The sequence below is a fragment of the Gossypium hirsutum genome, chromosome A13 (assembly GCF_007990345.1).
Source record: "Gossypium hirsutum isolate 1008001.06 chromosome A13, Gossypium_hirsutum_v2.1, whole genome shotgun sequence".
In the NCBI taxonomy this organism is placed as follows: domain Eukaryota; kingdom Viridiplantae; phylum Streptophyta; class Magnoliopsida; order Malvales; family Malvaceae; genus Gossypium; species Gossypium hirsutum.
The window spans coordinates 54,154,826-54,180,936 of NC_053436.1; positions in this window are offsets into that span (position 1 = coordinate 54,154,826).

Sequence of the window (26,111 nt, forward strand, 5' to 3'; positions counted from 1 at the left end):
ACTTTTATTTTGTTAATGGCATGTATAGGGCTCTGAGTATTTTGTCATATGTTTCATTTGAATTGTCGAATGAAGGCATGTAAAGATGCATTCATATTTTTGTATAAGGCCATGGAAATTGGCATATTTTAAAAGTAGGCTATGATTTGCCTTTATATGCTTGTTTATACTCTATTATGATGGATTGCTGCAAGTAGCAATGAGTTCAAAAACGAGCCAAATTTTGAATGTGCTACAATCCCATAAGAACCCATAAATACTAGATGGGAAATAACCTTTTTGTATGAAACCAATGATACGAGGTTTCTATAAAGCGTAAAATTATGTTTCCTTTCAAACTTGATAACCATTGGGCACAAGTAGTAAAAATGGGTGACTAAAGGCTTGGAAAATAGCCTAATAAAGTCCACATGGCTACACATACGGGCGTGTGTCTAGGCCGTGTGTGACACATGGTTCCCTCCCATGGGCGTTGCTATGGCAGTGTGTCCCCTGCACTAAAAATTTTAGCTCAAAGTTGTGCACGGGTAGACCACACGGGCGTGCACCATGGCCGTGTTAAAATGACAGTGTCATCCACGGGCAGGCAGCATGGGCGTGTTCCATGGCCATGTTGATAAGTCAGTGTTGGCCACGGTTGAAAGGCACAGGCGTACCCCAAGGTACACTGGCGTACCCCAAGGTACACGGGCGTGTGAGTCCACACGGTCCACCTACACGGGCGTGTGCCCCTTTATGTTAAGAAAAATTTTCTGAGGAGCCCAAGGTAATTCGAACGTGCCCGTATTTGTCCTGCATTGCTTTCCGATATCATATAGGTCTCGAAGGCCTATATAAGGGATGAGATATTCATGATTGAAAGGTTTTAAATTCAAATGAAATGTTGTGATCCAAGTTAGTATACTGAAAGTGTAAAGTTCTAGTAATGCCTCGAGCCCTGTCCTGGTGTTGGATTCGGGCTAGGGTTGTTACATTTATTGGTATCAGAGCTACGGTCTAGTTGGTTCTAAGACTACCGTAGAGGATGTTAAAGTTCACTATACATGCCATTATTTGAATGTTGATAGTGTGACGTCTCCTAATTGTTTAAATTATTTTGAATTTAGTAAATGTCTTCCAATCAAGCACAAGATGAGTCTGAGGGAGCCGAGAGCCATGCTCCAGCTTTCGTACAACGAGCTGTATCTAGTAGTAGTAGAAGGCTGATGTCAGAAGGCCGAGAAGAGGCCCGAGCTGCCTTCTTTGATATGATGGATGAATGGTTTGGGGATTATCTAAGAATCTGCCCCAATATACCGAGACCTCTCCCGCCCCCTAACCAAATTGATGAGGATGTGCCACAAGGTATGGCACCGATAAGAATTGGTAAAGCCCCGGTAGATAAGCTTAGAAAGTATAGGGCTGAAGAATTCAGAGCGAAAGTTGATGATGACGCTGAAAGAGCCGAGTTTTGGGTCGAAAATGGGTGCTAGACAATTTTTCATGCACACCCGATGAATGTTTGAAGTGTGTTGTGTCCCTTTTGAAGGACACTACATACAATTGGTGCAAAACCGTATCCTTGATAGTGCCGAAGGAAAATATTACTTGGGATTTCTTTCAATCAGAGTTTAGGAAGAAATATATTAGCCAACGGTTTTTGGACTTGAAGCAAAAGGAGTTCCTGGAACTCAAACAAGGTAACAAGACTGTAGCGGAATACAAGAGAGAGTTTGTACGACTAAGTCAGTACGCAACTGAATGGGTCCAAACAGAATCGGAAATGTGTAAATGCTTTGAGGAAGGTCTGAATGAGGACATTAAGTTGTTGATTGGGCTCTTGGAAATATGGGAGTTCGCCGCATTGGCTGATCGAGCCAAGAAGGTCGAGGAACTTAATAATGAAAGAAAACAAGCTAAGAGAAAGGCTCGAGTTGCGAGTAAGAGGTCTAGCGGTAAAACACCTCGTTCTCCACAAAGAAAGCCAGCAGCCTGCATGAATGCTCCAGTTCGTCAGTGGGATATTCGGGTAGATCAAGAAACTCTAAGCGACGAGGTCAAAAGTCTTCCTCCCCGATGGTGACTAGTGTAGGGAGTGTAGATGATCAAAAACCGAACTGTAAGAGCTGCAACAAATTTCACTTCGGAGAGTGCCGAATGAAAAGCGGTGCATGTTTCAGATGTGGTTCTCTTGATCATTTTTCTCAGAGTCTGCCCGGAACGAATGAAAAAGATGAGGAATTAGCTCTGAAGTCGAATGCTCCCGTTTCACGAGGTAGGCCTCTGAAATACCCTGGGAATGCTAGTGGCAGTCGAGTTGTGAAAAAAGACACTACAAAATCAGAGGTTCGGGCCTCGGCCAGAATGTACGCGATACGTGCTAGAGAGAAAGCCTCTGCTCCTGATGTTATTACAGGTACTTTCTTTCTTTTTAATATAAGTGTTGTTGCTTTAATTGACCCGAGGTCAAAGCATTCATATATCTGCATGAGATTGGCGTCTAGTGTGAACATACCTGTGGAACCTACAGAATTCATCATTAGAGTGTCGAACCCACTAGGTAAATCAGTGCTAGTTGATAAAGTCTGTAAGAATTGTCCTTTGACGATTCAAGGTCATTGTTTTCCGGCTAAACTTATGTTGTTACCATTTGATGAATTTGATGTAATACTTGGTATGTATTGGTTAGCCCTTCATGATGTAATTGTGAATTGTGGTAGTAAGTATATTAAGTTGAAATGCCCGGATGGTAAGACTCTACAGGTCGAATTAAGAGAATTGGGTTCTCCGCCGATTGTACTCACGACAATGGTTGCCCAGAGATATATGAGGAAAGGATATGAAGCCTACCTTGCATTTGTACTGAACACTAAGGAAACATAACGAAGATTGAGTCCGTGCCGATAGTATGTGAATACCCAGATGTGTTTCCGAAGGAGTTACCCGGATTACCTCCTGGAAGGGAGATAGAGTTTGGTATTGAATTGGTATTGAATGGCACCTACTAAGCTGAAGGAGTTAAAAGCACAGTTGCAATAGCTGACGGATAAAGGATTTGCTAGGCCAAGTTTTTCACCTTGGGGTGCCCCTGTGTTGTTCGTAAAGAAGAAAGATGGTTCGATAAGGTTATATATCGATTATCAACAACTGAACAAGGTGACTATCAAAAATATGTATCCTTTGCCAAGGATCGATGATTTGTTTGACCAGTTTAGAGGAGCCACCGTATTCTCCAAGATAGACTTGAGGTCTGCCTATTATCAGCTGTGAGTTAAAGACTCGGATGTACCCAAGATAGCTTTCAGAATGAGGTATGGCCATTATGAATTTCTTGTCATGCTATTTGGGCTGACGAATGCACCGACTGTGTTTATGGATCTAATGAATAGGATCTTTCGGCCATATTTGGATAAGTTTGTCGTTGTGTTTATTGACGACATTTTGATCTACTCTAAAGATGAGACAGAGCATATGAAGCATTTAAGAATTGTGTTGCAGACCTTGCGGGAAAAGCAATTGTATGCTAAGTTTAGCAAGAGTGAATTTTGGCTCCGAGAAGTTTGGTCATATAGTTTCGGGTGAAGGCATCCGAGTTGATCCAAGTAAAATTTCTGCAATTGTTGAATGGAAATCGCCTAAGAATATAACTGAGGTTAGAAGCTTTTTGGGCTTAGCCGGTTACTATCGAAGATTTGTAAAAGGATTTTCCATGATAGCGAATCCGATGACGAAGCTACTACAGAAACACGTTAAGTTTAAATGGACAGAGAAATGTCAGCAAAGTTTTGAGAAGTTAAAGACATTGCTAACCGAAGCCCCTATCTTAGTGCTACCTAAACCGGGAAAAGAGTTTGTGGTCTATAGTGATGCATCCTTAAATGGATTGGGTTGTGTGCTTATACAATATGGCAAGGTGATAGCCTATGCTTCACGGCAATTAAAGCCCCACGAGAAGAATTATCCAACCCACGACCTAGAACTAGCCTCTATTGTTTTAGCCTTAAAATTTTGGAGGCATTATTTGTGTGGCGAAACTTGCCGTATTTTCATGGACCACAAGAGTTTGAAATATTTGATGACTCAAAAAGAATTAAATTTAAAACAGTGGATATGGTTAGAACTAATTAAGGATTATGAGCTAATTATCAACTACCACCCGGGAAAGGCGAATGTGGTCGCCGATGCATTGAGTAGAAAATCTTTGTATGCTTCGAGAGCCATGGATACTCGTTTGACATTGCTTGATGATGGTTTAGTTTTGGCCGAGCTAGAGGCTAGGCCGACATTTCTACAAGAAATTCTTGATGCTCAGCTTAATGATAATGGTTTGCAAGCAAAAAGAGCTCAATGTGAGTTTGGTGTTGAGTCAGATTTCTGAGTTAGTCCTGATGGATGTTTGATGTTCAGAGATAGGGTTTGTGTACTAAAGGACAATGAACTTATTCGGAATATTTTGCAAGAAGCACATAACAGTCGTTTGTCTGTTCACCCGGGAAGTACCAGGATATACAACGATTTAAAGAAGATGTACTAGTGAAGCAGCATGAAAAGAGATGTTTCTGATTTTGTATAAAAATGCCTAGTATGTCAGCAAGTTAAAGCTGAACATCAGGTGCCTTTAGGTTTGTTACAGCCTGTAATGGTCCCCGAATGGAAGTGGGACAGAATTACCATGGATTTTGTAACAGGACTACCTATTACTCCGAAAAAGAAAGATGCCATATGGGTTATAGTGGATAAATTGACAAAGTCAGCTCATTTCACTCCAGTAAGGATAGATTATTCTCTTGATAGATTAGTCGATTTGTACATTTCTGAGATAGTAAGATTGCACGGAGTACCACTGTTTATTATTTCGAACAGAGACCCAAGGTTCACTTCGAGATTCTAGAAGAAGTTACAATAAGCCTTGGGTACAACGTTGAGCTTTAGTATAGCATTTCACCCTCAGACCGATGGTCAGTTTGAGCGGATGATTTAGGTTCTCGAAGACATGTTGCGATGTTGCATCCTTGAATTTCAGGGTAGTTGGGAAAAATATCTACCATTGGTAGAGTTTGCCTACAACAATAGTTTCCAAACAAGTTTAAGGATGGCATCTTATGAAGCTTTATATGGTAGGAAGTACCAAACTCCATTGTCCTGGACAGAACTTAAGGAAAATCAAATTCATGGAGTTGATCTGATCAAAGAAGCTAAAGAAAAAGTTAGAGTGATACGGGACTGTTTGAAAGCGGCATCAGAGAGGCAAAAGTCTTATGCAGATCTGAAAAGAAAGGAAATTGAGTTCCAAGTTGGGGATTGAGTATTTTTGAAAGTATCTCCATGGAAAAAGGTATTACGATTTGGTCGAAAAGGTAAACTGAGTCCATGATTTATCGGACTATACGAGATCACCAAAAGAGTTAGATCGTTAGCCTATCGTTTGGCGTTGCCACCGGAACTGGAAAAGATTCATGACGTGTTCCATGTATTCATGTTAAGGAGATACTGATTAGATCCCTCTCATGTAATTTCACCGACTGAGATTGAAATTCAACCGGACATGACCTATGGAGAGGAACCAGTTAAGATATTGGCTCGCGAAGTTAAAGAGTTGAGAAATAAAGACGTGGCTCTTGTAAAAGTTTTATGGCATCAACATGGTGTTGAAGAAGCTACATGGGAGCCGAAAGAAACCATGAGAAACCAATATCCAAATCTATTTTCTGGTAAGACTTTCGAGGACGAAAGTCCCTAAGGGGGAGAAATGTAACATCTCGAAATAGGGCCTAGTAGGAATAGTGGTTTCGGGACCACAAATCTGACAACAAAATATTTATTTTATGGTTATTATGAGGCCTAGAATATGAATATATGCATGTGTTAAAATTTCACGAAGAAATTCTAAGTATAAGATGTCCAATTAGAATTAAGGACTAAATTGAATAAATTGAAAAACTTGGATTCTAGAAGCAATTTGTATGAAATTGCTTTAGATTATGAATTAAAAGTCTTGGAGATTAATTTTCCCAAATTCTAAATTTTTGGACAAAAATGAGCTTGCATGGATGAAATTTTAAAGAAAGGGCATGAGGGCATTTTGGTCATTAGGCATTTTAATGAAATAAAAAGGGAAAAATAAAGCAAAAATATGCTCACCTTCTTCCCATAGCTTCCAAAATTTTGATGACACCATAGCTAGGGTTTCTTCAATTTTCAAGCTCAATAGTAAGTGCTCCCAAGCCCCGTTTTTCATGTTCTTTGTATTTGTGAAATCCCAGTAACTTGCTCTCTCCATTTCTACCCATATTTCATGCTAGGGTTCATGTTTGAAAATTTACCCATGTATGAGTTACTTTTATTTTGATGAATTATGGAGGGATAAGAAAGATGAATGTGTATTAAACATCTTTTCCTAGTTGATTTTCATGAGAAACCCTTATAGGGACCATTTTGCAAAAGATGTAAATGTGTAGTAGAAATGAGAAAATAATGGATAATGTAGGCTACCATAAGAGAGGAAAATGTTCAGTTAGGCTTGGTAAGATAGAAATTGCATGATAGAAATTGCATATGTTTCATTATATGAGCCTAGGGACTAAATCGTAAATATGTGAAAGGTTAGGGGCAAAACGGTCATTTGGACTAGGGGTAGGTATTAAACTTGAAATGTACAATGTGGGGTATTAATGAGTTAATTTTGTTGTTATGGACCCCGAGGACCAAATTCTGAAGGTCAATCGTGGTAAATGCAAGGTTTTAAAATAACCGAAACACAATCCCGAAAAGAATACCACGTAAGTTCGGATAACTTAAAGTAAACCCCTAATATACATAATTGTATGATTTCTGAATGCATGATATTTGCATTTATCGATGGTATGAAAATGCATGAAATGCTCCTTTGATAATGACTTGTTGATAACTGTCTCGGTTGAGGTTAAAAAGGGAATTTGATGGATAAACCATGTTTTACATGTGAATTGAGATCCTACATGTGTTGCAGTAAGGATTTAGCCCGGACGGGTAATCCGTGATCTCAAATATGGAAAGGAATCTAGCCCGGACTGGTGTTCCTTGAATGATCGAGCCTCCCGAAGAATATATGTGCACTAGATTTAGCCCGAATGGGTAATCTGAATTGGGTCTGAATTTAGGCTGGACTGGTAATTCAGATCCGATCTCACTAAGGGTGTTTGTCGTTATAAGGGATTTAGCCCGGACTAGTAACCCGACATCACCTTAATAGTTCAAATAATGAGGGATTTAGCCTGGACAGGTAATCCCGCCATATGATGTGCGGTTCGCGGGAGTGCATATATGAGAAATGATCATTCGTAAGAATTGACGGATAATGGGTATTCCATCGAGATTTCCTAGAAACTCAACGAGACATGGGATATATATGAGTGAAATGTTGAATGATGAGCTCATCTAGTTAAATTACTTGATTATGTGACTAGCTCATTGATTGAGTGCATGTGATAGGAAATCATTTCATAATGGATGATTTCATGAATTAAGTATGGATGTATGCTAATTACTCGGCAAGTTTACTTTCCAGTTATTCGAGCTTACTAAGCATGAAAATGCTTACCCCCTTTCTTTTTTTCCTGTTTTACAGAGCTCGAGGACTCATAAAAATTAGAAGATGGTTGGAGAAGCAACACACTATCAACTAGTCAAGCTTTGGTAAAAAGACACTTCTATTTTGTTAATGGCATGTATAGGGCTCTGAGTATTTTGTCATATGTGTCATTTGAATTGCCGAATGAAGGCATGTAAAGATGCATTCATCTTTTTGTATAAGGCCATGGAAATTGGCATATTTTAAAAGTAGGCTATGATCTGCCTTTATATGCTTGTTTATACTCTATTATGATGGATTGCTGCAAGTAGCAATGAGTTAAAAAACGAGCCAAATTTTGAATGTGCTACAATCCCATAAGAACCCATAAATACTAGATGATAAATAACCTTTTTGTATGAAACCAATGATACGAGGTTTCCATACAACTATTTTCATTAAGATTATTTACAAGCGTAAAATTATGTTTCCTCTCAAATTTGATAACCACTGGGCACAAGTAGTAGAAAGGGGTGACTAAAGGCTTGGTAAATAGCCTCATAAAGTCCACATGGTTTGACACACGGGCGTGTGTCTAGGCCGTGTGTGACACACGGTTCCCTCCCATCGGCGTGTGCTATGGCCGTGTGTCCCCTGTACTAAAAATTTTAGCTCAAAGTTGTGTACGGGTAGACCACACGGGCGTGCGCCATGGCCGTGTTAAAATGACAGTGTCATCCACGGGCAGGCAATACGGGCATGTTCCTTTGCCGTGTTGATAAGTCAGTGTTGCCCACGGTTGAAGTGCATGGGCGTGCCCCAAGGTACACGGACGTGTGAGTCCACGCGGTCCACCTACACGGTCGTGTGCCCCTTTATGTTAAGGAAAATTTTCTGAGGAGCCCAAGGTAATTCGAACGTGCCCGTATTTGTCCTGCATTGCTTTCCGATATGTTATAGGTCTCGAAGGCCTACACAAGGGATGAGATGTTCATGATTGAAAGGTTTTAAATTCAAATGAAATGTTGTGATCCAAGTTAGTATACTGAAAGTGTAAAGTTCTGGTAATGCCTCAAGCCTTGTCCCGGTGTTGGGTTCGGGCTAGGGGTGTTACACTAATGTAATTACATTGATTGATCCTGAATCGACTCATTCATATGTTTGTATGAATTTAGTGTCTAGTAGGAGTTTGCCTATTGAGTCTACTGAATTTGTTATTAAAGTATCGAACCCTTTTGGCAAATACGTCCTAGTTGATAAAATTTGCAAGAATTGTCTTTTGATGACTCGGGGTTACTGTTTTCTGGCAAATTTGATGTTTTTACCGTTTGATAAATTCGATGTGATTATGGGTATGGATTGGTTGACTCTACATGATGCTGTTGGGAATTGTAGAATAAAGACTATTGAATTGAAATGCCAGAGTAGTGAAATCTTTCGAATTGAATCAGATAAGTCGCATGGATTGCCTGATGTGATTTCATTTATGTCAGCTCAAAGATATGCGAGAAAAGGTTGTGATGCTTGTCTTGCATATGTACTAGATACAAAGGTATCTGAATCGAAGATTGAATCAAAGCCAGTAGTTTTTGAATATCTGGATGTGTTTCTAAAAGAGTTACCTGGGTTACCACCGACCAGAGAAGTCGAGTTTGCTATTGATTTAGTATCGAGAATATCACCGGTATCTATAGCCTTGTACAAAACGGCTCTGACAGAATTGAAAGCTCAGTTGCAAGAGTTAACAGATAGAGGTTTTACACGACCTAGTTTTTCGCCATGGGGTGCACCAGTGTTGTTCGTAAAGAAGAAAGACTGATCAATGAGACTGTGTATTGACTATTATCAGCTCAACAAGGTTATGATAAAGAATAAGTACCCTTTGTTGAGAATTGGTGATTTGTTTGATCAGTTGAAATGAGAAACAGTATTTTCTAAGATAGACCAGAGATCTGGCTATTATTAGTTGCGAGTTAAAGATTCAGATGTGCCGAAGACTGCGTTCAGAACAAGGTACGGGCATTATGAATTTCTTGTTATGCCTTTCGGATTAACTAATGCTCCTGCAATTTTTATGGATTTGATGAATCAAATTTTTAGACCGTATTTAGACAGATTTGTTGTTGTATTTATTAACGACATTTTGATTTATTCCCGAGATGAATCCGAGCATGTTGAAATTTGAGAACTATGCTACAAACCTTGAGAGACAAGAAACTGTTCGCTAAATTCAACAAATGCGAGTTTTGGCTCTGAGAGGTAGGATTTTTTGGACATATTGTTTCAGCGGAAGGCATCAGAGTTGATCCGAGTAAAATTTTAGCAGTTGTTGATTGGAAACCACCAAGAAACGCATCCGAAGCCAGAAGCTTTTGGGACTAGTTGGCTATTATCGGTGTCTTGTTAAAGGATTCTCGATGATTACTACACCGATGATTAGATTCTAGAGAAAGATGTGAAATTCGAGTGGTTCGAGAAATGTCAACAGAGTTTTAAACATTTGAAAGCATTGTTAACTAAAGCACCAGTTTTAGTTCAGCCTGAGTCGGGTAAAGAGTTCGTGATTTTCAGCGATGTGCCATTGAACAGTTTGGGTTGTGTTTTGATACAAAAGGGAAAAGTGGTAGCTTATGCTTTCAGACAGTTGAAACTGCATGAAAAGAATTTTCCAACGCACGATTTCGAGTTGGCCGCTATGTTTTTTGCATTGAAAATTTGGCGACATCATTTATGCGGGGAAAAGTGCCACATCTTTACCAATCACAAGAGCTTGAAGTATATAATGAATCAGAAAGATTTGAATTTGCAACAACAAAAATGGCTCGGGCTGTTGAAAGATTATGAATTAGTAATTGATTATCATCTGGGAAAGGCAAATGTAGTCACAGACGCTCTGAGGAGAAAACCTTTATTTGCTTTATGAGCAATGAATACACAGTTAACTTTTTCTGATGATGGTTTGATTTTGGCTGAAATAAAAGCTAAATTGTTATTTCTTCAACAAATTTATGAAGCTCAGAAGTGCGATAATGAATTACAAGCTAAAAGAGTGCAATGTGAGTCTACTACAGATTCAGACTAGCAATTCGATCCGATGATTGTTTAATATTCCAAGATAGAATATGTGTACCAAAGAATTTCGAGCTTATTCAAAAAATTCTACACGAAGCACAGTGGTTGTTCGTAACATCCCGAATTAGGGCCTAGTCAGAACAGTGGTTTTGGGACCACAAATCCGACACAGTAAAATTTTTTATTATATTTTTATGGTCAACAATTTCACGGGATGATTTGGTAAAAATTACATTCGAAAATTTTGACGTTTGGGCACTCAATTTAGTCAATAGGACTAAAATTGTAAAAAGTGCAAAACTTGAGTTCTAGAAGCTAGAGGTGTCTGATTGCTTTGAATTTTTAAATTGGAGGTCCTTATATGGTAATTAGACCATTGGTTAATTTGTTGGACAACAATGGACATGAAATAGGTGAAATAGAATATTTTTAAGTTAAGGGCATTTTGGTAATCTAATAATTAAAAGAATTAAAAAGCCAAAATAAGCCAAATTTGTCCATCTTCTTCATGTACCAGCTGAATCTACCATGGAAGCCATGGCTAGGGTTTGGTTCAAGCTTCCAAGCTCATTTGTAAGTGATCCCGAACCCCGTTTTTAATGTTTTTTACATTTTTGAAGTCCCGATAACTCGATTTACCTATTTCTACCCTTATTTTGAGCTAGGGTTCATGTTTAAAAATTTAGCCATGAGTGATATGCATGTGTTTTGATGTCTAATGGTAGAAAATGAATGTTGGGTGTTAAATAAATGACTTTTGCTAAGTGATTTTCGGTGAAAAAGCTTAAAAGGACTAAATCGTAAAAGTTATAATTTTTTCATAAAAGTGTGTTTTAGTGGAAATTGTGGGCTGCTATAGTTATGAAAATGATTCGGCTAGGCTTAATGTGCAAAGAAATTGAATAAAAATCATTTTAAGAGCCTAGAGGCAAAAGTGTAAATATGATAAAGTTTAGGGGTAGAAATGCAAATTTGTACAAGTATGATTTCTGGGTCAATTTGAATAATGTGAGTAATAAATAAGCTATATTTGAAATGTTAGATTAAGAAAATCGAGATTCGGGCTTAAATCTAGAAAGTGCGAGATTAAGGACTAAAATGGAATAATTAGCTGTACTCGGATTCGAGGTAAGTTCGTATGATAATAAAAGTGAAATGTTATGTTTGGATTATATTCCCTACTATTATTGCATATATTGTATGATTTAATATATTGGAAATGTTGATGGAATGGTGTATAAGATGTGGAATTATGACATGGAAGAATATTATATGAAATGTAAGAAAATGATGATACATGACATGTGATATATGTTATGTAAATTCTTAAAAGCTTATTTGCTATTTGAGTTATGCCTTATTATGCTATGAATGGGCAATTGGTACTATGGATAGTGAGATCGACACTTCGAGTAAGTTCGACAGAGATGTGGTATCAAAAAATCCCGTTTGAACCTTAGGAATAGCTTAGGATATAATGTGACATGTCACTAGGAACTATGTAACACCCTTAACTAGAATCCGTCGCCGAAATAGGGTCCTGAGGTATTACTAAACAAAAGCACAACTCTGAACATTCACACAAGTCATATTCATATATGTAAATGAATGTCTAATTAATTGTTAATCATGAAATTATTAATACATAATACATAAAAAAATACAAATCGTATAATGAACATTGTAATGATATTCGAATATCTAATAAACATCAATCATTTTAAGTCATATTTTTATATATGTATAAATTAAATCAAATAAAATCTAACACAAGGCATTTTAGAAATTAACTTATTCTGCATTAATAATCCATGAATGGTCAAATAAATTTCAATAAATAAATAAAATTTATACACATTTTAATCATAATGAAATGGAACTATTGTCGAACATCAATAATGATGCTAGTCAAGCTTAGTTCACATACTAAAAGTATACTTAATCATTTATTTATAGTTAACCATTTTATAACATAGTAGCGACTTGAATTGCACTCATTTTACATGCCAAAATGTATATATACAACTAGTCCTTTTACCACCAATTTGGACAATTAAACATTACATATATTGGACATACTTTCTATATAAGTCCGAACCAAGGTCAATTATATACATAACCTTGGGCATTATAATCAACCGTATTCATTGTCTCATTTTAGCAAAGCATATCTCTAACAGTCTGGTTTAGACCTTTGTCGGAATAGTGGTTTCAGGACCACAAATTCGATTTTGAAAAATATTTTAATATTATTTTTTGTGTCTGTGATATGTGAATTTATATCTATGAAATTTCTGTAATTTAATTTGTCTATTTCTGTGCTTAATTATGGATAAGGACTTAATCGCGTAAAACGTAAAAGTTGCATGTTAATTGTTAAAGTGCCTATTTGGCTTGGCTTTCTATAGTAAAGGTCCTTAAGTTGTTATTAAACCATTGGAAACATGAGTGGACTATTATGGCCTTATTATAATGATTTATTAATGGCTTTATAAATGGGGCAAAATTGGTATTTAGTATTGTATGTTAATTAAAGTAAACAAAATGCATGAAATCAGCCATTTCCCATGTGTTCTTGCCAAAAATACCAAGAAAATTAAAAATAAAAAGAGCCTTAGGGTTTCGGCATTTGCAAGCATCAATTAGGTATGTATTTTTGATCGATTTTTGATAATTTCTACATTTCTGTGATCGTTGCTTCGTGTTCTTCAAAGCCCATGTCTGAATTTCTGTTTCTGTTAAAGATTTCACGAAATGCCATTGTTGATATCATGAGTTTTGTGATGTTTTTGGATGAATTATGAAGGCTTGGTAGATTGAGTTATAAGTTTTGTCTTTGAATTTTTATGAAATAGAGCTATTTGAGCTAATTTGTGAAGATAGGGTTTTAAAGGACTAACTTATGAATTAAATATATTATTTGGGCTTGTATAGAAGCCATGTACATTCGACCAAGCTATAGTCTTGGTGAATTTTGCATATTTGTGATTTTGTAAAAAATGGACTAAATTGTCAAAGTGTGAAATTGTAAAGGCTAAAATGAAAATTTGCCTAAATATATGTATATGGATTAAATTGAATGTAATAGATGATTGAATGGTTGAAATTTGTATTGTATTAGATCAAGAACAAAGAAAAAAGGTTTTAGATTGGGGGAAGTCCAAATTAGTCAAATAGTCGACTCGTTCCGTCCGAAATCCGTCCAAGGTAAGTCAAATTAAAATTATGTGTTAGTTTGAATAAATTCTGCACATATAAACTGTAATCTGTATTGGATGACCTTGAGTGCCAAATGAATATCTCTGGAATAAAGAATAATAATATGTTAGTATTTGAAAAGCTCTGTATAGTTCTAAAGGAAAGTTGACATCTATTTGAGATGTCGTGTAAGACCGTGTCTGGGACACAGACCTTGATTGAGATTTATGTATAAGACCATGCCTGGGTCATCGGCATCGTATCTGATTTCGTGTAAGACCTTGTCTGGGACAGAGGCATCAACATTGAATTACATGTAAGACCACGTCTGGGACATAAGCATTGTACCTGTTTATGATTATCTGTGTCATTTCTGAACCATCTGAGGATTGAGTACGAGATATGGGAATGAATGTATTATGAAATGTATAATCTATACAGGTACGTATGTATCGTACTAAGCCTTTGAATATGAAAGACTCGATTCTGTGAAGTATGTACGAAACCATGAATTACTTCCTGAAATAACTCTGAATTGTTACTATTGACCTTACTTATATGTTTTAATAGATGGACTAGCTGAATTTGACTTACTAAGCTCTTTGTAGCTTACTCTGTGTGATTTCTGTTTGTTTTAAAACTATCGTAGCTACTGAAGGCTCGGGATAGTCGAGGATCATCACCATACTATCGAAATCATTTCGGTACATTTGAAAGTGTAAATATTTTTTTTAGTATGGCATGTATAGGCTAGAATGTTTAAGTAAGTAAGCTCGATATGTATATATGTTATGCCATGTGAATTGGCTAATAAGTGATAAGTTTGTGTATAGTTTTGGTGTATGTTTGTAATGTGTTTTGGTCATCTTTAAGCATGTTTTGAGCATGGAATTGGTTTGAAATTGTGGTATGAATGTTGTATATTATTGCTTGAAGGATTGGCTCTTAGAGAAGTGGCAAATTGGCTTAAACCAAGCCTGTATTGTGCCACACGGTTAGGTGACACGGGCGTGCCTTATGGTCGTGGGCTTAAGTCAGTAGCTAGCTAAGTACCACACAGCCATGGCACACAGCTGTGTCTATTTGCCATGTGAAAAAGTCAGTATTGGATCTATTTTTGGCACGGCTGGTTCACATGGGCATGTCTAATGCCCGTGTGTGCCACACGGTCTAGTCACACGGGCATGTGACTTTAACAATTTTGGAAGAGTTGGTTAGGTTCTGAAAATTCTGAATAGGTTCAGTTTAGTTCTGACCTTTCCTTAAACATATGTTTTAGGTCTCGTAGACCATCTTAAGAGACAATTTCTTATGAAATGATGTTCAATAATATCTGTAATTCTGAATTGGTCTGAAATGTTCTGTCTATTTGGTAATGCCTGTAACTCTGATCTGATGTCGGTTACGGGTTAAGGGTGTTACATTTGATTAGTATCAGAGCTAAGGTTTAGTCGGTTTTAAGACTACCATAGCCTATGTGAGTCTAGCTATACATGCCATATATATGAATCTGTGATATTGTGATGACTCCTGACATTGAAATGTGCTTTTATATAGGAAATGGATCCCGATAGAGTTGTAGCTGGTGATGTATAAAGCTATGCGCCTGCTCCTGCGCAAGGGACTATGCAAGCTGGTTCTAGACCGACTACGAGTAGCCGTGATGGTGAGGCTAAGCAAGCATTCTATCAAATGATGAATGATTGGTTCATTCAGTATATTGGAACCTATCTGACTGTACAACAACCTCCACCCCCGGTTAATCCTTCTCAAACTCCTGATATGCCACGAGTGAATCTGGTACAGTTGAGTAGACCACCGGTTGATAAGATTAGAAAGTATAGGGTTGAAGAGTTCTGAGCTACAATGACTGATGATGCTAAAAGAGCCAAATTCTGGTTGGAAAATACAATACGAGTGTTTGATGAAATGTCTCTGAGTCCTGAGGAATGTGTTAAATGTGTCGTTTCACTTCTGAGAGATACGACGTATCATTGATGGAAAACTTTAATATCTGTGGTTCCGAGTGAATGGGTTATGTGGGATTTCTTTCAATCTTAATTCCGAAAGAAATATATCAGTAGAGATTCATTGATCAGAAATGTAAAGAGTTTCTCGAGCTTAAATAGGGCCGTATGTCTGTTACTGAATACGAACATGAATTTTTGAGATTAAGTCAATATGCCCGTGAATGTGTATCGAATGAAGCAATAATGTGCAAAAGGTTTGAAGATGGACTAAACGAAGATATCCGTCTGTTAGTTGGGATTTTGGAGATTAAAGAAATGGTAGTGCTTGTTGAGCGAGCATGTAAAGCTGAAGAATTAAGTAAAGAGAAAAGAAAAGCCGATTCTGAAGTTAGAGATGCTAGAAAGAGATCTTCAAGTAGATCATTTCAGACTATGTCAAAGAAATTCCGAGATGATCAAAGCTGTCCAAATGCTAATGTGGGACATTTAAACCGAGATCGAGCTAGATCGCATTCAAACTTTAGAGTCCCTGCTACCTCTGTTGCAAGTGTTGGCAATGTCCGATCTGAAAAACCTGAATGTAAACAATGTGGTAAAAGATATCTGGGAAATTGTAGATTAAATGATCGAGCCTGTTTCTGATGTAGATCTCTAGATCGTTTTGTAAGAGATTATTCTGAACCTGCTGAGAGAGAGAATGTACAGAATCCAAGATTGAGTAACACCTCAACTAGAGGTAGACCTTCCAGAAATTCGAGAAAGGCAAGTAGTGGTCAAAGAGCTACTGGAGATACTGCTGTTAGATCTAACGCTAGAGCACCTGCCAGAGCTTATGCTATCCGAGCTCCAGACATGATTACTAGTACTTTTACTCTTTATGATACTTTTGTGATTGCATTGGTAGACCCTGGATCAACACATTCTTATATATGTATGAATTTAGTGCACAGTAAGACTTTGCCCGTAGAGCCTACTGAATTCGTAATTAGAGTATCAAACCCCTTAGGCAAAAGTGTTTTGGTTGATAAAGTCTGTAAGAATTGCCCGTTATTGATTTCTATATATCTGTTTTCCTGTTGATCTAATGCTTTTGCCTTTTGATGAATTTGATATAATTCTGGGAATGGACTGGTTAACTTTGCGCAATGCTATTGTGAATTGCAAACGAAAATTCATTGATCTAAGGCATAAAAATGATGAGATAATTCACATTGAGTCTAGTGATCTGAATGGACTACCAGCTGTGATATCTACAATGAAAGCACAAAAATATGTGAAGAAAGGCTGTGAAGCCTGCTTAGCTTATGTGTTAGATTCAAAAGTGAATGATAAGAAAGTTGAATCAGTGCCTATTGTCTATGAATTCTCTGATGTGTTTCCTGAAGAACTACTTGGTTTGCCTCCGATTCGAGAAGTTGAGTTTGCCATTGAATTAGTACCTGGTAGTACTCTGATTTCAATAGCTCTGTATAGAATGGCTCTGACCAAGTTAAATGAATTAAAATCTCAGTTGTAAGAATTGACCGATCGAGGGTTTACTAGACCAAGTTTTTCACCATGAGGTGCTTCTGTGCTGTTTGTGAAAAAGAAAGATGGCACAATGAGAATGTGCATTGATTACCGTCAACTTAATAAAGTGACTGTAAAGAACAAATACCCTCTGCCTAGAATTGATGATTTATTAGATTAGTTGAAAGGTGCTACTGTGTTTTCTAAGGTAGATCTGAGATAGGGTTACTACCAGTTGCAAGTAAAGGATTCTGATATTCTGAAAACTACTTTTAGAACGAGGTACGGGCATTATGAATTTTAAGTTATGCCTTTTGGTTTAACGAATGCACCTGCAGTATTTATGGATTTAATGAATAGAATTTTTAGACCGTATCTAGATCAATTTGTTGTTGTATTCATTGATTATATATTGATTTATTCACGTGATAATTTGAGCATGCCGAGCATCTGAGAGTAGTGCTACAAACTCTGCGAGATAAACAATTGTATGCAAAGTTCAGTAAATGTGAATTCTGGTTGCGAGAAGTTGGTTTCTTAGGTCATATTGTGTCAGCATCTGGTATCCGAGTTGATCCAAGCAAAATTTTAGCTATTCTGGATTGGAAGCCTGTGAGGAATCTATCTGAAGTCCGTAGTTTTCTAGGACTTTTCGGTTACTACAGACGATTTGTAAAAGATTTCTCTGTGATAGCAACTCCATTGACAAAATTGCTTCAGAAAGATGTGAAGTTTGAATGGTCTGAGAAATGTCAGAAAAGTTTTGATCAGTTAAAAGCTCTGTTAACTGAAGCCCCAGTGTTGGTACAACCTGAGTCAGGTAAAGAATTTATTGTTTACAGTGATGCTTCATTGAATGGACTCGGTTGTGTTTTAATGGAAGAAGGAAAAGTTGTTCCCTATGCTTCGAGACAATTAAAGCCGCATGAGAAGAACTATCCAACACACAACCTTGAGTTAGCTGCCATTGTGTTTTCTTTGAAGATTTGGAGTCACTATCTGTTTGGAGAGAAATGTCATTTGTTTTCTGATTATAAAAGTCTGAAGTATTTAATGACGCAAAAATATTTGAATTTGCAACAGAGAAAATGGTTTGAACTACTAAAAGACTACGAACTTGTGATTGATTATCATCAAGGTAAAGCTAATGTTATTACTGATGCTTTGAGTAGGAAATCGTTGTCTGCGTTGCGTGCTATGAACGTTCATTTAGCACTATCTGATGATACCTTGGTTTGTGCTAAATTGAAAGCAAAACCCTTGTTTATACAATAGATCTGCGAGGCTCAGACATATGATAATGAATTGATAGCAAAACGAACTCTGTGTAATTCTAAATTCCGGGTTGATGTTGATGGCTGTTTGAGATTCAGAAATAGACTTTGTGTTCCAAGAAATTCAGAGTTAATTCAGATGATTTTGAGTGAGGCTCACAGTAGTAGATTTTCTGTACATCCAGGAAGTACGAAAATGTATAATGATTTGAAACAACTATACTGGTGGCCGGGAATGAAAAGAGATATTTCTAACTTTTTTTCAAGATGTGTAATCTGTCAGCAAGTTAAAGTTGAGCATCAGGTGCCATCTGGGTTATTACAACCGATTATGATTCCAGAGAGGAAATGGGATCGAGTGACCATGGATTTTGTTTCGGGTTTACCTCTGTCTCCGAGAAAGAAAGATGCAATCCGGGTTGTAGTTGACAGATTGACAAAGTCAGCTCATTTTATTCCAGTACGATCTGATTTCTCACCCGATAAGCTAGTTGAGTTGTATATTTCTGATATTGTGAGATTGCATGGTGTGCCATTTTCGATAGTGTCAGATAGAGACTCGAGATTTACGTCGCGATTTTGGAAGAAATTACAAGATGCTCTGGGTACTAAATTGCATTTTAGCACCGCTTTTCATCCGCAAAAAAAAGGGTCAATCAGAACAGATTATTCAGATACTTGAGTATATGTTGAGATGTTGCATTCTTGAGTTTGAAGTTGCATGGGAACAATATCTGCCTTTGATTGAAATCACTTATAATAATAGCTTTCAATCGAGCATCAAAATGACACCGTACGAAGCCTTATATGGTAGAAAGTGTAGAACTCCGTTATACTGGTCTGAACTTAGTGAGAATAAGATTTACGGTATTGACCTGATAAAAGAAACAAAACAGAAAGTGAAAATAATACGAGATAGTCTGAAGGCTGCCTCTGATCATCAGAAATCTTATGTAGATTTAAAACAAAAAGATATTGAATTTGAGATCGGTGATAAAGTGTTTCTGAAAGTATCTCTGTGGAAGAAACTATTCTGATTTGGTAAAAAGGGGAAGTTGAGTCCGAGGTTCATTGGACATATGAAATCACCGAGCGAGTTGGGCTGGTTGCTTATAGATTGAGGCTACCATCTAACTTGGAAAAGATACATAATGTGTTTCACGTATCGATGCTTCGACGATATAGATCTGATCCTTCGTATGTAATTTCTCCATCTGATATTGAAATCCATTCTGATATGACTTATGAAGAAAAGCCGATTCGTATTCTGTCTCATGAGATCAAAGAATTACGTAATAAGAGAATTTCATTAGTCAAAGTCCTGTGGCATAGACACGGAGTAGAATAGGCTACATGGGAGCCTGAAGATGTAATGAAACAACAATATTCGAATCTGTTTAACGCTAAGATTTTCGAGGATGAAAATTCCTAAGGGGGGAGAATTGTAACAGTCTAGTTTAGACCTTGGTCGGAATAGTAGTTTCGGGACCACCAATCTGAGTTCAAAAATATTTTAATATTATTTTCTGTGTCTGTGATATGTGAATTTATATCTGCAAAATTTATGTGATTTAATTTGTCTGTTTCTGTGCTTAATTATGAATAAGGACTAAATCGCGTAAAACGCAAAAGTTGCATGCTAATTGTTAAACTGCCTATTTGGCTTGGCTTTCTATAGTAAAGGTCCTTAAGTTGTTATTAAACCATTGGAAACATGAGTGGACTATTATGGCCTTATTATAATGATTTATTAATGGCTTTATAAATGGGGAAAAATTGGTATTTAGTATTTTATGTTAATTAAAGTAAACAAAATGCATGAAATTAGCCATTTCCCTTGTGTTCTTGCCGAAAATACCAAGCAAAATAAAAAGAAAAAGAGCCTTATGGTTTCGGCATTTGCAAGCATCAATTAGGTATGTATTTTTGAACGATTTTTGATAATTTCTACATTTCTGTGATCGTTGCTTCGTGTTCTTCAAAGCCCATGTCTAAATTTCTATTTCTATTAAAGATTTCATGAAATGCCATTGTTAATATCATGAGTTTTTTGATGTTTTTGGATGAATTATGAAGGCTTGGTAGATGAATTATAAGTTTTGTCTTTGAATTTTTATGAAATAGAGCTATTTGAGTTGATTTGTGAAAATAGGGTTTTAAAGGACTAAATTATGACTTAAATATGTTATTTGGGCTTGTATAGAGGCCATGTATATTCGGCCACGCTATAGTCTTGGTGAATTTTGCATATTTGTGATTTTGTGAAAAATGGACTAAATTGTCAAAGTGTGAAATTGTAAAGGATAAAATGAAAAGTTCCCTAAATATATGTATATGGATTAAATTGAATGTAATAGATGATTGAATGGTTGAAATTTGTATTGTATTAGATCAAGAACAAAGAAAATCGGATTTAGATTGGGGGAAGTCCAAATTAGTCGAATAGTAGACTCGTTCCGTCCGAAATCCGTCCAAGGTAAGTCAAATTAAAATTATGTGTTAATTTGAATAAATTCTGGACCTATAAACTGTAATCTGTATTGGATGCCCTTGAGTGCCAGATGAATATCTTTGGAATAAAGTATAATAATATGTTAGTATCTAAAAAGATCTGTATACTTCTGATTTCGTGTCTGGGACATCGGCATCGTATCTGATTTCGTGTAAGACCTTGTCTGGGATAGAGGCGTCGACATTGAATTACATGTAAGACCACGTCCGGGAGTTGGCACTGTACCTGTTTATGATTATCTGTGTCATTTCTGAACCATCTGAGGATTGAGTACGAGATATGGGAATGAATGTATTATAAAATGTATAATCTATACAGGTACATATGTATCGTACTAAGTCTTTGAATATGAAAGACTTGGTTCTGTGAAGTATGTACGAAACCATGAATTACTTCCTGAAATAACTCTGAATTCTTACTATTGATTTTACTTATATGTTTTAATAGATGGACTAGCTGTATTTGACTTACTAACCTCTTTGTAGCTTACTCTGTGTGATTTCTGTCTGTTTTACAGCTATCGTAGCTACTGAAGGCTCGAGATAGTCGAGGATCGTCACCACACTATCGAAATCATTTTGGTACTTTTGAGTGTAAATATTTTTTTTAGTATGGCATGTATAGGCTAGAATGTTTAAGTAAGTAACCTTGATATGTATATATGTTATGCCATGTGAATTGGCTAATAAATGATAAGTTTGTGCATAGTTTTGGTGTATGTTTGTAATGTGTTTTGGTCATCTTTAAGCATGTTTTGAGCATGGAATTGGTTCGAAATTTTGGTATGAATGTTGTATATTATTGCTTGAAGGATTGGCTCTTAGAGAAGTGGCAAATTGGCTTAAACCAAGCCTGCATTGTGCCACACGGTTAGGTGACACGGGCGTGCCTTATGGCCGTGGGCTTAAGTCAATAGCTAGCTAAGTACTACACGGCCGTGTCTATTGGCCGTGTGAAAATGTCTGTATTGGACCTATTTTTGGCACGGCTAGTTCACATGGGCATGTCTAATGCCCGTGTGTACCACACGGCCTAGCCACACGGGTGTGTGACTGTAACAGTTTTGGAAGATTTGGTTAAGTTCTTAAAATTCTGAATAGGTTCGGTTTAGTTCCGACCTTTCCTTAAACATATGTTTTAGGTCTCGTAGACCATCTTAAGAGACGATTGCTTATGAAATGATGTTCAATAATTTCTGTAATTCTGAATTGGTCTAAAATGTTCTATCTGTCTGGTAATGCCTCGTAACCTTAATCCGATGTCGGTTACGGGTTAGGGGTGTTACAATATCAACAAACTTCACACATATTTATATATACACCATAGCCGAATCAACTAATGTACTTACGAATAGGTATATTTATTTGTATCATGATAGATACATCAAATACTTAGATATATAAATGCAAAAGCCAAACCATCAATCAATTTATTCAATAAATAAATCTAGCATCACAGTGAATATACTTGTCAACCAAATTTAACTAGTATTATCATCATAAGTCATATCCGAATCATTTTAACTAAGAGTGACACATCAACATCATTCATACCATATGTATATCATGTTCGACTCTTTCAAACCACATCCAAATCATCAAGCAACTTCAATCACATATCACATATACTTCTATCTATGAATAACTTTAGGTGAGGGTTGTACACACCAAGTTTGCAAAAACTCACCCCCTCTTTTATTTTATTTTCAGGTGATGCTCAGTAGAAAGTTCGATGTTTTGAGGGACTCTGGGTGGCCAGCCAGCAAGACAACTTTGGCTTGTTTTTCTATTAAAAGCATATAAGTTTATATTATATTAAGTACTTTTCAGACCGGTAAGGCTTCCATTTTGTTATTATTTGGATTATTATTTTTCTGCATTGTTATTACGAGAAATTGAACATAGACTTCCCAAATCATAGTATGTTTTCTACATTTCCGCAACTAAATTTCAAAATGACAGGTTTTCATAGGTTTTCATAAAATCATATGTTATAAACAGGTTTTTGTGATTGAAAAGAGAGTTTAATAAGTTTATTAAGGTTTCATATTTTTTTCAAGGAAAGGATTCCAATGAAAACAAGGTTTTCGCTAAAACACTTCAATGTGATGCGCCAGATCCGGCCATAACATTCGGGCCGAGTTTGGGGTGTTACATAGCTAGACTCACATACGCTATGGTAGTCCTAGAACCGACTAAACCATAGCTCTGATACAAATAAAATGTAACACCCTTAACCCATATCCTTCGCTAGAATAGGGTCCTGAGGTATTACTGCACAAAAGCACAACATTGAACATTTACACAAGCCATATTCATATATGTAAACGAATGTCTAATTGATTGTTAATCATGAAATTATTAATACATAATACATAAAAAAATACAAATCGTATAATGAACATTTTAATGATATTCGAATATCTCATAAACATCAATCATTTTAAGTCATATTTTTATATATGTATAAATTAAAGCAAATACAATCTAACACAAGGCATTTTAGAAATTAACTTATACTTCATTAATAATCCATGAATGGTCAAATAAATTTCAATAAATAAATAAAATTTATACACATTTTAATCATAATGAAATGGAACTATTGCCGAACATCAATAATGATGCTAATCAAGCTTAGTTCACATACTAAAAGTATACTTAATCATTTATTTATAACCATTTTATAACACAGTAGTGACTTGAATTGCACTCATTTTACATGCCACAATGTATATATACAACTAGTCTTTTTACCACCAATTTGGACATTTAAACATTACATATATTGGACATACCTTCTATATAAGTCCAAACCAAGGTCAATTATATACATAACCCTGGGCATTATAATCAACCCAATTCATTGTCTCATTTTAACAAAGCATATCAACCAACTTCACACATATTTATATATAAATATATACCATAGCCGAATCAACTAATATACTTACTAACAGGTATATTTATTTGTACCATGACAGATACATCAAATACTTAGATATATAAATGCAAAAGCCAAATCATCAGTCAATTTATTCAATACATAAATCTAGCATCACACCGAATATACTTGTCAACAAAATTTAACTAGTATTATCATCATAAGTCATATCCGAATCATTTTAACTAAGAGTGACATATCAACATGATTCATACCATATGTATATCATGTCCGACTCTTTCAAACCATATCCAAATCATCAAGCAACTTCAATCACATATCACATATACTTCTATCTATGAATAATTTTAGTCGAACCATTTGCATGCACATCCTAAGTCGTCAACCATTTTTAAAGCATATAGTACCTAACACGAATATTATACATTCATAGCACATAACCTCAAGACTAAAATGAACATAAACCATACTTAGCATAACCGAATTCAAACATAAAAGATTAGCCATTTTCACATGGCTTAGATTACACACAACAAAAATACAACATTTCAAAACGTAATCCAGCCAATACATGACATAGGTCCGAATATTCAGCTTATAAATACCAAAGACAGTCGATAGTGTGATAAGCTTCTCTGACGATTTCCTGAGCTCTTAGCTTGAGTCCAAAATCTATAAAATAGAGATAATAAGAATATACACACAGAGTAAGCTTTCATAGCTTAGTAAGTCATAAACAAATAAATGACTAATTGACATAATCAAATCATTTATGCTAAACCAAATTATACTATCATAGTTACTTTAAATCTTAAGCTTACAATCTCGTGTATTTTATATGTAATTTCACATATAGATTATTTATGGTCGAATGAGCATTTATACATCTAAACCAACTATCATTAAATTTTTTAGCCAAAATCTCTTTATCGTAACTTGTATACATATACATCTATATATGTAAATTCATAAGTCAAAGGATAATAATCACATACATATTTATTTATTATGTCGAATACACATACATATATATGAGCAAAATATCTTTTCCATACATAAAGGTTACCTTGACCGAATGCTCAAATAGTTAAATGAACAAATCATCATTAAATTTTAAAAGCCAAAATCTCATTATATAACCAAATATGCCTCCACTCATATATACGAGATCATAAACCAAGATACAACTTCACATACATACTCTTATTATATGGCAGAATATACAAGATCATATATACACATATTCAAGAATCATTTTAACAAGACTCATATTTCTTGTTCATAAGGCCAAATACACTTCCTTTGTTCACATACATTTTTCATTTACATCACACATATTTTGTAACAAATATCAAATGACTTTCTTACCTTATTTCAAGTAGATAATAAGCTAATTCGTACCTGGTCAATCAGCTCATTTTACATATTCATTCACAACTTGTCATTGCCCGATTAACCATTCAAAATTGGATAGGACACTCAGATAATCACACATATCGTACAATGCCAACGTCCCAGATGTGGTCTTACATGTAACCTCATATCGATGCCACTGTCCCAGACAGGGTCTTACTCATAAACACATATCGATGCCAACATCCCAGACGTGGTCTTACACATAATCACATACCGATGCCAATGTCCCAGACGTGGTCTTACACGTAATCACATATCGATGCCAATGTCCCAGACATGGTCTTACACATAATCACATATTGATATCACATATACATCCATGTATCAACTTTAACTTGGCCAAAATACACATACACATATGTTCATTAACAAAGTTATCATTCACTTCCAAGGTCACAATATCATCATATAGTCGAATAAATATACTCATGATTCACACTTTAATAACACATACATATATCATTTAGCCGAATATATATTTGCAATTAGTATACATATAATCAACACTTTAACATGTATAGTTCATGTCATCACTTCGAATACCAAAACTTATTCATTACTTTATCATCAAACATAAATTATTTTTCATTACTCAATTCCAATTCATAATTCAGTACTAATTACTACAATTATTTATAGATCACCTATATTGAAATTTAACAACATCTATTTGCTTATAGACTGACCTCGGACGATGTAAAACGGACCGGGACAGCTAGTCAACAACT